The sequence below is a fragment of the Triticum aestivum genome, chromosome 2D (assembly GCF_018294505.1).
Source record: "Triticum aestivum cultivar Chinese Spring chromosome 2D, IWGSC CS RefSeq v2.1, whole genome shotgun sequence".
In the NCBI taxonomy this organism is placed as follows: Eukaryota; Viridiplantae; Streptophyta; class Magnoliopsida; order Poales; family Poaceae; genus Triticum; species Triticum aestivum.
In genome coordinates, this window is record NC_057799.1 from 255,869,276 (window position 1) to 255,885,308 (window position 16,033).

The 16,033-nt window shown below is 45.0% G+C and overlaps 1 long non-coding RNA gene across 2 annotated transcripts; it reads left to right on the forward strand.

The window, feature by feature from the left end:
* The first annotated feature begins 584 nt into the window (after nt 1-584).
* On the forward strand, nt 585-4,499 carry LOC123052706 (uncharacterized). 2 transcript variants are annotated; one of them, XR_006424982.1, is made up of 5 exons: nt 585-2,205; nt 2,379-2,421; nt 2,514-2,708; nt 3,539-3,630; nt 4,267-4,499. It is a non-coding gene; the product is annotated as an uncharacterized lncRNA (long non-coding RNA). The 2 variants fall into 2 exon arrangements; XR_006424981.1 differs by having other exon boundaries at nt 586-2,205; nt 2,514-2,747.
* The last annotated feature ends 11,534 nt before the right edge of the window (nt 4,500-16,033 follow it).

Sequence of the window (16,033 nt, forward strand, 5' to 3'; positions counted from 1 at the left end):
TGTACCTAGAAATGATTTTTGAAAATAAATAAAGAGCAAACCATAAGGCAGGTGCAGTTCAAATTTGACCCGCTTCCTACTGAATCGGTGGAAATTTGTCTTTTTCACAAGAGGTGGATCGAAACTTTTGACACCTAACCATTTGGTCAATTGTGCATTAAATATGTTCTAGTATTTTATAAAATTGATTTGGTACAATTTTGCAACAAATATATGGTAGGTTCTTCACAAAAAAAGTCATTTTGGGCACTCGAAAAATGGTAAATGATTTTTGTGTACAATGCAAATGAAAACCACAAAATCATCATTGTTTGAAATCCCAAGATACACATATGTGCACAATATTGGGTCATTTAAACATACAGCATGAGGCTAATATGTTGAGTGTTTATCCGAAATAAGAGGGTAAAAATATAAAAGAAACAAAAGAAAAAACACAATCACATAAGGTTGATTCTGATTGGTGGAACCATTTGTGGCAAGGATCGATGACATGGCTAGCATCCTACCATCCATTGCTAGCGATCCCACGTCCATCCATCCATCCATGTAAAGAAAAGGAGAAAAAGAAAAACCACTGGACCAAACCACTTCTCGTCCTCGCGAACCCTGCCCAACCACTCGTCGCCTCCCCTTCCTCCCCGAGAACACGCGCCGCCGCCTCCTTCTCCCCGATCCAGATCGACACGCAAGCTCTCTCACCTAGCTAGCATCGCCCCCTCCTCCCCCGTCCTCCCCCAGCCCTAGCCATCCTCCCTTCCGCCACCACCGCCTGCTCCGCCTACTCCACCGCCGCCTCTGACGCCATGGCGGATGCCGACAGCAACAGCAACCCGCTGCTCGCCGACTTCGACTTCCCGCCCTTCGACCGCGTCGAGCCCGCGCACGTCTGCCGCGGGATCCGCGCGCTCCTCGCCCGCCTCGTGTTAGGGTTTTGTTATTCTTCTGCGCGAAAAGCCACGCAAGTCCGTGGAGGAGGGGAGGAGCAAGACGGGGTTGCTGGTCGGCGTGGACGACAGCGACCACAGCTACCGCGCGCTCGAGTGGGCTGTGATTTACGTTGCGGAGACGGCCGGCACCGGGGCCCCTGTGGAGCTCGTCATCGTCCATGCCAAGCCGGCCGTGTCCTCCTTCTTCACCCTCGGCGGCCCCGGCACGTGCCGTCCGCGACCCCCTGCCTAGTAATTCTTGGTTATCTGAACCGGCCGGAGGCCTGATTTCTGGAGATCGATCGATTTTAGCCGCTGCCTTCTGTCTTCCACCCCTGCATCCACTCGCTCCTCATCTCCACGCCGCCTGTTGGCGACGTCCTCCTGACGCCAGGAGGAGTCGAATGCATCAAGTCCCCCTGCATCGAGCACCGCCCTCATCGGGTGGATGGCACCAAGCGCACTCACACGCGTGGGGTCAAGGGCGTTTAGCGCGCCCCTGCCTGGCTAGATCGCCAGCGCCTCCCCGCTCGATCCCCTGCGCCCTGGACTCCGGAAGGTTGGTTGTGTCTGCTGGTGCAGGTGCATGCATCTCCCCTCGAGTTGATGAGATTCGAGAGAAGCCGATGAGCGCCGTTCGGTGCGGCATGGGACAGCTGCCATGTGCTCTGCTCTTGGGACTTGTTTAATCCTGATATATCTGATGAAATAGTACTACTCTACTTCACTGTTTAATTAGGCGATGCAAAATCCTGGTTCCAGAATTGTATTCTACCTAGCGGGATACATTCCTTGCCATTGTATCATATGGTTGATTAGATCGTAGTTCCAAGAGGATCCCAAGAACATGCTAGGATTGCACCTGCGCCTTGCCTTGATATTAATTATTTGGTCTGGAATGATTGATCTCTTTTTATGGCCCTACTCAGGATTGAGCTCCAAACTGAATTAGATGCAGCTGTTCAGTACAATGGTTGTTCTTGAACTGCAGGGCCCGGAGGTTCCGCTGGTAACAAGTTCCGAATATCGCTTGGTCTGTCGGTGGCAGCCACTCTCAACTGCGCTAATAACACTGGTGCCGAGAACCTCTACATCATTTCTGTGAAGGTAATCAAGGGGCGCCTGAACAGGCTCCCTTCTGCCTGCGTTAATGACATGGTTATGGCCAATGTCAAGAAGGGAAAGCCACACCTGGGGAAGAAAGTCATGCCGTCTGTCATTGTGAGACAGCGTAAGCCATGGCGCCGAAAGGACAGTGTCTTCATGTACTTTGAAGGTACTGCCAAGTTCTTATGATGACTTCAGTCATTCTGCACTAGTGTACTGTAGTAATTTAATTTGCCTAGTGAGTTTGATGTTTGTTAAGCTTTTAGTTGCCACTGTTTAATTTTTTGAAACCACTTGATGAACAAATGATGTATGTTAACTACATTGTTGTTAATTTGATAGGTGCTGGAGCAGCTGAGCGGACAGTCACCGGTGTTATCCAAGGGTGAGTTTCTTAAATCCGACTTGGTCCAGGTGGGCATGTCAATTGTGGTTAATATTGGTGGTCCTAATAGGAACGATATTGTGCTATTGCAGCGAGGTACATTGTCAGGTCGTTCGGTACCAGGCGTAATGAGAAGATTTCATGCTACGTAACTATCAGGGGTGAGAATGCGATGTAGCTGCTGGAGAGTGGCCTGAATTTGAAGGAGTACAAGCTGCTCAGGAGGAACCTCAGCGACACTGGATGCTTTGCTTCGGTATCCATGAGCACATCAATCTCGGCATGAAGTAGGTTGAATTGTTGGCAACACTTCTTGTGTTAGTGAGGTGCTTGTTTGAACTGGTTAATACTTATTATTCTGTTTCATTAGTAAATAGCTGAAACCAAAATCATAGAGCAGAAAGATATTAGGCTGAAGTGCTCTTTCATTGTACCACCAAATACTGATGTTTGGGGTGGGTGAAATCTTAGGCTTTATCCTTCAGGTTTATCTTGTTATGAAAATTTATTTACTTGTCATGTGTTGTACGCCTGCCTTTCTTTGGCTTCCTGAAATCACAGGGGCCAACTTTAATTTGCTCATCACAAACAAGTCAAAAAATTGTACGTATGTGCAGCTTGCTGAAGCTTCGACTGAATCTAGTTGGATCTTCAGTTTCTTATATCTATGAACAAATATGCATCACTGTTTTTTCTTTTTGGTTCGAGCAAACTCAAGAGTCCTTTCTAAAACTGTAGCCAAGCTGTACCTCCTGCTACTGGAACAATAAAGATGAATGAATTCTTTCTCCTGCTCAACTCTTTCCTCTCTGTCTGTCTACGATAGTAGGATTCATGCACCAAGCCCAGAACCTGAATCTTTTGTTTGGCTGCTAGTAAACCAGGTTGTACTCTTTCCAAGTGCAAGTTGGATAGAACCTGCAATTAAGTGTAGAGACATATATGGATTCTGGTTCAATTCGTATGTATGTTTATATGTGCATGCTTATGACTTTGACTAAAACTATTAAATTCATTGTTCTGCCTTGAAGGTGATCAGTCCCTAGCTGCGCGCTTTGGTCGGTCCTGCTAATTTCAGTTCCTATGATTTTTAATCTCCGTTTTCTGTTTTCCCCAGCTACCGAGACTCTTGAGTTTGTGGTGATGGCAGCTGACCCGGAGCTGATCGAAATCATCCGCCACCCCCTGTTGCCCCCTGATGATAACAAGGTAGAAATTCTGTCCGTATGCTGCATCATATATAGTACTGCTAATTAGTTTGTATGCCGTTGCTTGCGTGATATGGTTAGACCGACGACTGTCAAGCTCAAAATTCTATATGATGTGTTAAAGATTAACAGAATATATGATATGACTTGTGTGCTGACCTCTATTATCTTGCTCATCAGTAATGTGTCTGTTGTACGCTTGCCTTTCTTTGGCCTGCTATTTTTATTTATCAAATGAAAGGACATTCTGTTTGGCAGTGGCCGGTTTTGCTAAAAAAAAAGTAAATAAATTCTATGTGCATGCTGAAATGTTAGATGTCTGTTGGTTGCTGTATATGGGTAAGATGAATTGAATCTTGCTGTGTACTTGTCAATTCTAGCTTATATTGGTGTCTTGCGATCCTAAAAAATTATTGAATCCTGCTGTGTACTTGTCAATCCTGCTGTGTATTCATATTGTGTCTTTGTTTTCTTATATGAACGAGTTATCTCATTTTAACTAGCTGGAGAACAAAAAGCATGGTACTAGCTCAATTTGTGTTATCATTCTATAAATAAGTTTCCTTTTCTTGAATGGTCTCTTCATAATATACTTGCCTCACTTTTTCTGATTCTTCTTTGCTGATTCATGTAACAGGGCGACCGTGGAAGGCATGTTGCCGTTTTGTTTGTTCCCAGGCCTGATTATGGTCGTCCAGCGAGTCCGGCATGTTGTTCATTTGACTATGGTCGCCCGGCGAGTCCAACATGTTGTCATTTTCTTGTAAAGCACTGTTGTATTACACTTGTAGAGCTTGTAAAGTACTGTTTTACACATGGTCATATGTATTGGCATGGATAGAGCTTATTACTATGATTGCGATTGTATTACATGATCTGGTTGCTCTTATTCGTAGTATCATGTGTGATTTTTGTCTGCTGGTTGAAATATGAAGAATATGAGCCTGATAGATGGGACCCAGTTACCAGAACATGAAAAATGGGACCCACTAACTAGAACCTCCAGAACCTGACACCGACAACTGGGAACCATCTGACTACTGGACACATTAAATAAAAAAGGAAAAGGAAATTGTTTAGACAAAAGGCCATGCCTCAAAAATAAAAAGGCTAAAATGTTGGGCCTGGCCCATGTAGCTGACCAGAATTAATAGGAAAATAAAAAAGCTTGAATTTGTTGGGCTTGGCCCATGTAAAACACCGAATTGGACCGGGCTGATTCTTAGCCACGTCAGCTTGCCACGTTGGATCCTATGTGGCCCGGAGAGGCTGCCAGTGACCAAAACTTTGGTCGTGGAACGAACGACCTTTTACATATCACAAAGAAGGTTGTTAATTTCAGTTTACGATGGCTAGCTTTTGACCATCTAGTTTTGGTCGCAAAAAGTTCGCAAATGAAAAACAATGACAATTTAGCGACCAATAGTGATGGTCGCAAGTTGACATATTTCTTGTAGTGAGTGCCATGGAATTTTAATTCTAAAAAAAATGAAAAATGATCAGAAACACATGAAACCTTGCTTGATGTAATGTCATGCCACCAAGATGATGTGGTAAAAAATTGACATGTTTGACGAAAGTTTGGACACACTCCCCTCACAAACCTAAGCAACTCACTAGAAGGCTCGTTTTCCGAGAGGGAACAATGCATGTTTTATGACGAACGGGAGATAGCTTCCCCTTACGGCTTTCAATTTTTTTTCTATATTTAACGTGCACTAATAAAACTGTCATGTGAAAATTTGGAAAATTCCATTCCAGGGCTGATTTGACCTTTTAAAGACATTTAAGTGATTTTCTAGCCATTTAATAACCGTACTTCAAATTTGAACTACATCTACATGCAACAGCTAACCATAACGGTTTAAAAAATCATATTTGTGTACTTGTGTGCGAGTGAATTCCATGTGCAGTAGATTAGAAGGAATTTTCAAACATATTGGTCTCACAGCATGTTCACATGCATGGAGTGCCATGGCATTTAAATTCCAAAAAATAAAAAAATGATCAGAAAAACATGAAACCTTGCTTGATGTAATGTCATGCCACCAAGATGATGTGGTAAAAAAATTGGCCTGTTTGACGAAAGTTTGGACACACACCCCTCACAAACCGGAGCAACTCACTAGAAGGCTCGTGGTTCCGAGAGGGAACAATGCATGTTTGTTGACGAACGAGAGATAACTTCCTCTTACGACCTTCAAATTTCTTTCTACATTTAACGTGCACTAATACAAATGTCATGTGAAAATTTGGAAAATTTCAGGGTTCATTTGACCTTTTAAAGACATTTAAGTGATTTTCTAGCCATTTAATGACCGTAATTCAAATTTGAACTACAGCTACATGCAACGGCTAGCCATAACGGTTTGAAAAAAAAACATATTTGTGTACTCGTGTGCGAGTTAATTCCATGTCCAGTAAATTAGAAGAATTTTCAAACATATTGGTCTCACGGCATGAACACATGCATGAAGTGCCATGGCATTTTAATTTCAAAAAATTAAAAAATGATCAGAAAAACATGAAACCTTTCTTGATATAATGTCATGCCACCAAGATGATGTGGTAAAAAAATTGGCCTGTTTGACGAAAGTTTGGACACACACTCCTCACAAGCCGGAGCAACTCACTAGAAGGCTCATGGTTCCGAGAGGGAACAATGCATGTTTGATGACGAACGAGAGCTTCCTCTGTCGGCCTTCAAATTTTTTCTACGTTTAACGTTCATACTATAACTGTCATGTGAAAATTTGGAAAATTCTAGGGGTCATTTTGACCATTTACTAGCATGTACCCTAGGTAATTAAAGTTTGTCCATGGATGATATTGGTTGTGATCCCTCAATCATTTGGATGCGTAAACATGCTGAACATGTGTATATCTGAATCTTTTTGTGAATGTTATCTATGAATATCATCTTGTGATCTACGAATCATTTGGATGCATAGACATGCTGAACTTGTGTATATATGAATCTTTTGAGTTGTTGATTGTGAATGTTGGTTATGAATATGAATGTGTCCTGTGAACCTGAGTTTGCTACGAATGTTTACCTTTTCTGTTGTACTTGTGTGAGAACTTGTTAGAATGTCTACTATGGGATTGTGACGTGTGAGTGTCAATGGTACTCCTTTCCGAGAAGAATTACACCTGCTTGTTAGGGTAGCAACGGTGCATCAGCTCTATTTATTTATTTATCTTTTTGCCCTGTCTTCCCCTCTCCCCCGCTCAACCCTAGCCGTAATGTTTTAGGCCTCAAAACAAACAAAGTACTACATTGTTTTTGGGCCTTGATGAAAAATCAAGGGTTTCTTTCTGTACATTGGCCCACCCAGCAAATGGGCTGCTGGTCCACCACAGACTGGTGCAGAGGGACATAAAAAAAGGCCACCGAGAGCCATCCACTGAAAAAATCATGTCTGATGTGCTTCTTCAGTCGCGCCGCCGGCCTCCTCTTATTCCAGTTCGCTCCATTCCTCAACCGCCAGCACAGTGCGGAAGTTTATTTCCCCCTCACGCTACCGGGGGATTGAGGAAGCATGGCATCGAATCCAACACCGGTGATGGCTGCTTTTCCAAGTGATTTTCAGATAAGAAACTGCATGTTTCAGAGGCAGGGCATTTAAATGAACACGCACTTTTCAAACATTGATAACAGAATGGTGGAAATTTTATTCATGGTAATAAATGGAACTAACAACAAGTTAACATCATGCTGATCAACATTCATGTATAGCAAATCTTCGTATGATGCAAAGTGAAAAAGATATGCTATTTTCAAAATTGCAGGATAATGTTGAGTGTGCGAAAAACTGGGTAAACTCGGGACAAAATTTTGGCAAGTGTTAGATATTTTTAACTGCACTAGTTGAAATCGAACCCGGGCAGTACAACTTTTGGGTGAGAGGGCTGTGCCACCGGGCTAGTGCGTTATGTTCGAAAGAATGAAGGCGTCTTCCACGGCTCCGATTCTTTCCTGCCCGTGTGCGCTCACCGTGGCGCCGCCGTATGCCGTTGTCAACATGCTCAACAAACAAGAGGAATCTGGAGAGGACCGTATGCTGAGAGGCTGACAGTGGGGACCAACCAGGACCAAGATGTACGCAAGCAAATGCCTCATTGGAAAAAAGCTTCCTCCTAATTGTATACTGACGTTGGTGCCCACAGGTTTGTCAACCTAGTCAATAAACGAAATAAATTTCCTATGACGACTGTCATTGGGGATCTTTTTTATGGGGTATCAGGGAAATTTTTTTCTCCGAGAAAGGGGTATCGGGGATCTAGCTGGTACCATTTTTTTCAGAGGGCGAACAAGTATCAGCTAGGCCAGGTTTTGTTTTTTAACATTCGTAGCCCACTACATACCGAGACAGTGGTTTGAACTTATTTTCTTAGGTCCATCATGTACGTACCGGCCTATGGGCCTCCCAGCGTAGGTTTTACTTTTTCTTAAACATCAGCAGCCAAGGACCAATGTAATAATAACGCGCTCAACTTTCTTTTGAGCAATAACTCACTAATTTGTAAATTTTATATATAATAAAATGTGTAGCTCTGGTTTATTTTGTATATTAATTGCTCCTTCTAACATAACATAAAATATAGAACAAGCCAAGCTAATTCGCGTATTTCAAGAAAGTGCAAATGGGTTGTGATTTATTAGAAAAAATTAAATGGGCCACAATGACGCAAAATTATTTGTTCACCCAGCCCAGCAAATGGACTGTAAATTCTAGAAAACATGGGTTAAATATATGCCACATTTTGCAGGCTGACATGTGGGCCAATAGGTCGAAGCCAATGCAAGGCGTTGTCAACTTAGTCAACAAATGATTCTGACATCAATAGCCGTTGGATTTACATCCAACGGCTGGCATTCATCTTCATCTCTCTTCTTCTTCCTCCAGCACCACCGGGACCACTTGCTCCTGCCTCCGGCTGCTAGCAGCTCTGCTTAGCATGCTTTACTGCGAAGCACTACCCCACCGCCGGCCAAGCCATCCCTCCACACCTCCTGTTATTCTCCGCCGACTGCAGAACCACACTGCACCCGAACAAGTTAACCCTCGCACACCTCCCCATCTGCGACTCCACTGCCGCGTCTTTCCATCACCGGCTCGTTGCCGTCCACAACGTGGTTAACGTGGTCAACCAACGAGAGTCATCGGAAGAGGACTTTACGTGGAGAGGCTGACCATGGGGAGGCACCAGGTCCATGGACGCACGCATGCAACCGACTCCTTATTACACGGTAATAAAATTATTCCTCCCCCTAAAAGCTAGGACCCACCACGTATATCTTCACAAGGAAGGAAGTGCCTCCTTATTCCTACCCCTGACAGCTGGGACACACCAGCTACTTCTTTGCACGGAAGGAAGTGCCTCCTTATTATGCGAAAAAATGATTCCTCCCCCTGACAGCTGGGACCCAGCAGCTATATCTTCGCACGGAAGGAAGTGCTGCCTTATCCTCCCTGACAGCTGGGACCCAGCAGCTATATTTTCGCATGGAAGGAAGTGCGACCTGATCCACCCTAACAGCTGGGACCCACCCGGTCGAAGCGTACATAACGTAGTCTGCCTGGTCGCGGACGTGTACGTACATACTGGTCGATCAGTCTCTCTGCAACGATGAATCATGGCCGAGCAAGCAGCGGCACGTGTAGTAGTAGAGCCCCCGATGTAGCAGCTCAGGCAGTCCCGTCTAAACGGTGTACACGTACATACAACCACATGCCAAAAACACGGCCACGTATGTACATACGGGCGCGGTCTCGAATGCCTACTCACACACATGTACGCCCAGGGCTCATGTACATGGAGAGGCAACAGACGGCAGCAATGACGTCATGTTCATCGGGCAACCAACAGACTGGGTCAGAATGGAGAAACAACATCCTGTTCATTGGGAGGCAACAGACTGGGTCGGAATATGTCCTGTTCAATGGGAGCCAACCGACTTGGACAGAACAGCCGAAACAGGGTCTGGCGTACCGCAAAACGGAGGAAACGGACTTGTGTTTGAGCTCCTACGGTCGAAACGGGGTGATGTTGATCGGGATGGGTGTGGCGTACCGCAAAACGGAGGAAACAGACTTGTGTTGGAGTGCCTACAGTCAAAATGGGGTCCTGTTCATTGGGAGGGGTGTGGCGTACCGCAAAATGGGACTGCACGGGCTACTGTTCATCCACCGTCTAGTGCCTCGCTCCAGCCTCCACGGGCTACTGTTCATCCACCATCAACTTCCTCCAGCCTCCACCTGCTACTGTTCATCCACCGTCGAGCTCCTCCAGCCTCCACCAGGTGCTGTTCATCCACGAGGTCCTGTTCATACAACCTCCAGCGGCTACTGTTCAACTAGCCCTCCACGGGATCCTGTTCATCCACCCCCAACCGGCTCGGGTGTGGCGGCTCCTCAATCGGGGTCCTGTTCATCCAGCGGCAAGGGCCTACTACTACCAAGGGGTCTTGTTCATCCAACTCCCACCGGGAACTGTTCATCCAACCCCCAACAATGGTCACTGTTTATCAAGAGGCAGGTTCGATTGGCTTCATTTAGCAGCAGTAGCGAATAAATTATATGGTACAATAGGCATTGTGTGAGAAAAATTATGAATCTTATTTTGACAGAACCAAAGTTTCGTTAAGTTTTGTGTGATTGAAGTTTTCAAGTTTTGAGTGAGACGTGGCTATGAGGAGAATAAGGAGTAGAAAGACCCTAAGCTTGGGGCTGCCCAAGGAACCCCAAGGTAATATTCAAGGAAGACTCAAGCGCCTAACCTTGGGGATGCCCTAGACGGCATCCCCTCTTTCATCATCGAAACTATCGGTATACCTTACTTGGAGCTAGATTTTTATTCGTCACACGATATGTGTTTTTCTTGGAGCGTATTTTCATTTACTAGTTGTTTGAATAAAATCATTGGATCTGAAATTTTGAATAATTGAGAGCCCTTGCATGGCTATTTAACTATTTAATTACTCATTGATCTTCACTTATATCTTTCTGGAGTAGTTTTGTCATTTACTCTCGTGCTTCACTTATATCCTATGAGTAAATGGTTGAATGAATTGAATATCATAAGTATGAAATGATATATGCTTCATATGCTTATCCCATGCGGAGTAATGACTTCACATACGAGAAGTATAGGTGGTAAAATTTATTGAAAGTTAGCAAACACAACATTGGTCACTTGAAAAATTCATTAAAGAATATTGAAGGAAGAGAGATTTCACATATACTATCCTGGACATCTTCTATGATTGTGAGCCCCATTAATTATTTTCAAACTTGAGAACATTAGTTGAAGTTGGAATAGGAAGACAACGTAATGAGTTATGTTTGGGTATATTTGCATAGAAGTTATATTGTTATGGATCCTCTAACATGTGGTGCTTGCTTAGGATCTTTTGCTAGCCAAAATTTTGTACTGAGTAGAGATACTACTTGTGCAACCAAAACCCTTAAACCCCATTTCATGCCATGAGTGTCTACCATATCTACCTATATGCGGTATTTACCTGCCGTTCCAAGTAAATTTGTATGTGCCAAACTCTAAACCTTCAAATAATAATCTGTTTTGTATGACCGAATCGCTCAAGTAGCGACTAGGGGTTGTCAGTATCTTCCATGCTAGGTGGGTTATTGTCACGATGAGTGTTTATTCACTTATCATTCACGAGAGAGTGGATGGTAATGGGGATGCCTAGTACTATAATCAAAAGATAAAAAAAAATCGCAAATAATGTAAACAAACTCCCCCAGGACTGTTGTTGGTATGGACGGTACCCGTTATTTCAGATCAGCCGTGGAGTGTGATTGTTGGTGGAGGGGGAGTAAAAAATTTACCTTTCTGCTTGGGAACCGCCTATAATGTGTCTAGCATGGAAGATGGTGAGAACTCTTGGTTTTTATGTTGACAATGAAAGCGTACCTCTCAAAATTATTTTCATCTCTGTTTTAAAAGCTTCAAGCTCTGGCACCCTGCAAATCCCTGCTTCCCTCTGCGAAGGGCCTATCTTTTACTTTTATGCAAGTGTCAGTAGTATTCCTTCTCATTCCAACCTACTCTTTAGTTTGCAAGCATCATGTGATGGGGAAAGATCTAAGCATATATGGTCATTCAAATATATTTGATCATGAATTATTACTGTTGACAATTATCTATATGATAAGTAAGTTGGGAAGCGAAACATTAAGCCCCTATCTTTCTTTGTGTTCGACGGATGGTATTTGTTCTAAAAATATGCTTTGAGTGTTAGCAATCATGGAAGACTATATGATAGTTGAGTATGTGGAATTTTATAAATCAAACCTCTTACATAGACCCGTCCTGAGAATAAGATGAATCACAATTGTTTGATGACTAAGAACATGGTTTGTTAATTTTCAAGAAACTTTATGGTCTAAACTTTAACATGTGAATAGCCTGATACTTGATCATGGGAGTTTTTATGAAATAATCTACTATTTATGATAAAGAATAATGCTAGAAAAAGTGTTTGGAACTATCATTGATGAAATTTACGCACTATGCTAGCATTCACACTTCATAAATTATTTCTTTTATCATTTACCTACTCAAGGACGAGCAGGAATTAAGCTTGGGGATGCTGATACGCCTCCGACGTATTTATAATTTATGAAGTATTCATGCCATGTTTACAACAATTTTATATGGTTTTGGTATGATTTGATTAGAACTAACCCGGACTGACGTTATTTTCAGCAAAACTACCGTGGTGTCATTTTTTGTGCAGAAATAAAAGTTCTCGGAATGGGCTGAAAATTTATGGTAATTTTTTTATTGACCAAAACAGAACCCCGAAGCACAAGAGTTGGACCAGAAGATTCCGGAGGAGACGACATGGTAGGGGGCGTGCCCTACCCCCCGGGAGGGTGCTCCTAGCTTGTCGCTTCCTCATGGACCCCCTTGAGGTGAGACCGACGCAAAAAATTTCTATGAAGACCAAAACCCCTTGAAATAAACCTAGATCGGAAGTTCCGCCACCGCAAGCATCTATAGACACAAAAATCCATTATAGGCCCTCACTGGCACCCTGCTAGAGGGGGCCATCATCACCGGAGGCCATGGAGGAGGATCCCGGAGGGGGCTATCATCACCGGAGGCCATGGAGGAGGATCCCGGAGGGGGCTATCATCACCATGGAGGCCAAGGACCAGAGGGAGAACCTCTCCCCGTCTAGGGGGGAGGCCATGGAGGAGGAAGCACAAGGGGGAGACTCTCCCCCCTCTCTTTCGGTGGCGCCGGAGTGCCACTGGGGGAACCATCGCCGCGGTGATCGTCTTCATCAACATCACCTTCTTCATCACCATCTTCATCTCTTTTACGCGGTCCACTATCCCGCACCCCGCTGTAATCCCCTACTTGAACATGGTGCTTTATGCTGCATATTATGATCCAATGATGTGTTGCCATCCTATGATGTTTTGAGTAGATTTCTTTTGTTTTTGGGTTGATTGATGATCTAGATTGGTTTGAGTTGTATGTTTTATTTTTGGGCTGTCCTATGGTGCCTTCCGTGCCGCGCACACGTGAAGGATTCCACCCGCTATAGGGTGTTGCAATACGTTCATGATTCGCTTATAGTCGGTTGCTTAAGTGAAAGAAGTATACACCCGAGTAAGGGGGTTGTTGCATATGGGAGAAAGGGGACTTGATACTTTAATGCTATGGTTGGGTTTTACCTTAATGATTTTTAGTAGTTGCGGATGCTTGCTAGAGTTCCAATCATAAGTGCACACTACAAAAAAAGACACATCCGTGACATTTTGGGCCGAACGATTTTTTTTCTGTCATACTTATGACACTTCTATGACGATAATTGTGACAAAACCCGGTATCATCATAGATGTGGTGGGGTCCTACTTCTATGACAAAAAAATATGACAGTAAATGGGCTTTTCGTCCTGGGCGAGCCGGAGATGCAGCTGCATGACATTCTTTGGGCCGTCCATGACGGAAAAAACCGTGGTAGAAGCGAGGGCGAGGAAAATATCGGGGAGTTCCCGGTTACGGTGGGTGGTCGGGGGCCGAGCGATGCGCGTTTCTCTCGTACGTACGCGCGTGTGTGCGAGGCGTTGGGCTCTAACAGAACCCGAGCAACGTGTTGGGCTCTAACTGAACCCGAGCGATTGCACTGCAGGCTACGCGTTACTGAACCCGAGCGATCGATTGATCTCTTGCTGTTAACTGAACTCGTGTGATTCCTTCGCTACTGCTGCTAACTGAAGCCGATCGAACACTGTTGCCTCCTTCCCTGGATGAACAGTGAGCGTTGTTGAGGCGGTTTGGATGAATAGTTCCCGGTGGGGGGTTGGATGAACAGGACCTCGTGGTAGTAGAGGCCGTTGCCACTGGATGAACAGTACCCCGATCGATCGAGCCGATGGATTAACATGACCCCATGGAGGGCTGGATGAATAGGACCCCATGGAGGGCTAGTTCAACAGTAGCCGGTGGAGGGTTGGTTGAACAGTAGCCGGAGGAGGGCTGGATGAACAGTAGCCCATGGAGGGGTGGTTGAACAGGACCCCGTGGAGAGGGCTGGCTGAACAGTAGCCGGTGGAGGAGCGGTGGAGGCTGGATGAACAGGAGCCCGTGGATGAACAGTCGCAAGTGTAGGCTGGAGGAGGTCGACGGTGGATGAACAGGAGCCTGTGGAGGCAGTCGACGGAGGATGAATAGTAGCCCGTGGAGGCAATCGACGGTGGAGATGAACATTATCCCGTGGAGTCCCATTTTGCGGTACGCCACACCCCTCCCGATGAACATGACCCCCGTTTCGACCGTAGCACTCCAACACAAGTCCGTTTACTCCGTTTTGCGATACGCCACACCCCTCCCGATCAACAGGACCCCGTTTCGACCGTAGGAGGTCCATTTCCTCCGTTTTGCGGTACGCCAGACCCCTCCCGATGAACAGGATCCCGTTTCGACTGTGGCCTGTCGAACACAAGGCCGTTTCCTCCGTTCTGCGGTACGCTAGGCCTCATTTCCATCAGCTGTTCCATCCAAGCCGGTTGGCTCCCGATGAACACGATGACGCATTCCGTTCGGACCCAGCCGGTTGCCTCCCCATGAACACGACGACGGCGCAGCTTCTCCGTTCCGACCCAGCCATGTACACGAGCCCTGGCCGTAACTATGCGTGAGTAGGCGTTCGAGACCCCGCCCGTATGTACGTACGTGGCCGTATTTTCTTTCTTGCACCCTGGTCGATGTACGTACGTGTACATGCTACGTGCGCGCCTCTACTACGACACGTGTGCGCCTCTACATCAACCAGTATGTATGTACACGTTCGTGACCAGAATGACAATGCTACATACGCTTCGACCAGATGGGTCCGGACTGTCAGGCACTTCCTTGCGTGCGAAGATGTAGCTGGTGGGTCCCAGCAGTCAGGGGGGCGAATCATTTTTTTGCCCATAATATGGACGCACTTCCTCGCGTGCGAAGATGTAGCTGGTGGGTCCTAGCAGTCAGGGGGGAAACTTTTTTTCATGAAATACGGTGGCCCGTCCGGTGGGTCCCTGCTGTCAGGTGGAGGAATCATTATTTTCCGTGTAATAAGGAGGCACTTCCTTGCTGCGGCCGTGGACCCAGCTGTCAGCCTCTCCACATACAGTACTCTTCCGATGGAAGTCCTTCGTTGACCACATGGACCACGCCGCGTCAAGAGCACCAAGGCAGTGGACGACGGCAAGGCCTAGGAAGGGAACGACGCAGAGCCGGGGAAGACATGGCAGTGGATGCCCACGCGGAGAGGAGTACGAGGGTTCACTGGTTCGGTTGCGGTGTGAGGCTGCCGTCGCCGCAGGGCCTGGCTGTCACACCCTGCATTTTGTAACATGTCATTTGCATTAATAAAGCATGAAAATTTAGACCAATTAAAAACTTTTGCATTTTTTGTCTTTTTATTTGGAGTTGGTTTTCTCTCTGTGATTTTCAAGTGCTCTTTAAAGTCAACTACTCCACTTTATATACTTCATCTCCCTGCCCCAAACTTCTGCCCAATGACCATGGCATGTGTATAGTGCAATATAGTATTTTCTTACAAAAATAATTTGGCCAAAAAGTATTTACAAAAATTAGTTTTCCAAAAACCCCTGAATTGAGGTTTGCACTGCAAGTACTTGATTTGGGGTATGAAAAATATTCAACGAGTATATTTGAAACCTATTAGATATAGGATTCCCATAAACCACAAAAATATAATTTTAAAAGTTATTTTCCTATTTTATTTAAAAGCTTTTCTTAAGGCCAGAAATGGTCTTTAATAGGGAAAAAATATTTTATTGTTTCAAAAATATTTGACAAAAATCAGGGTAACTCAGTAGACATATATTTTCCATATATAAAAGTTTCAACAC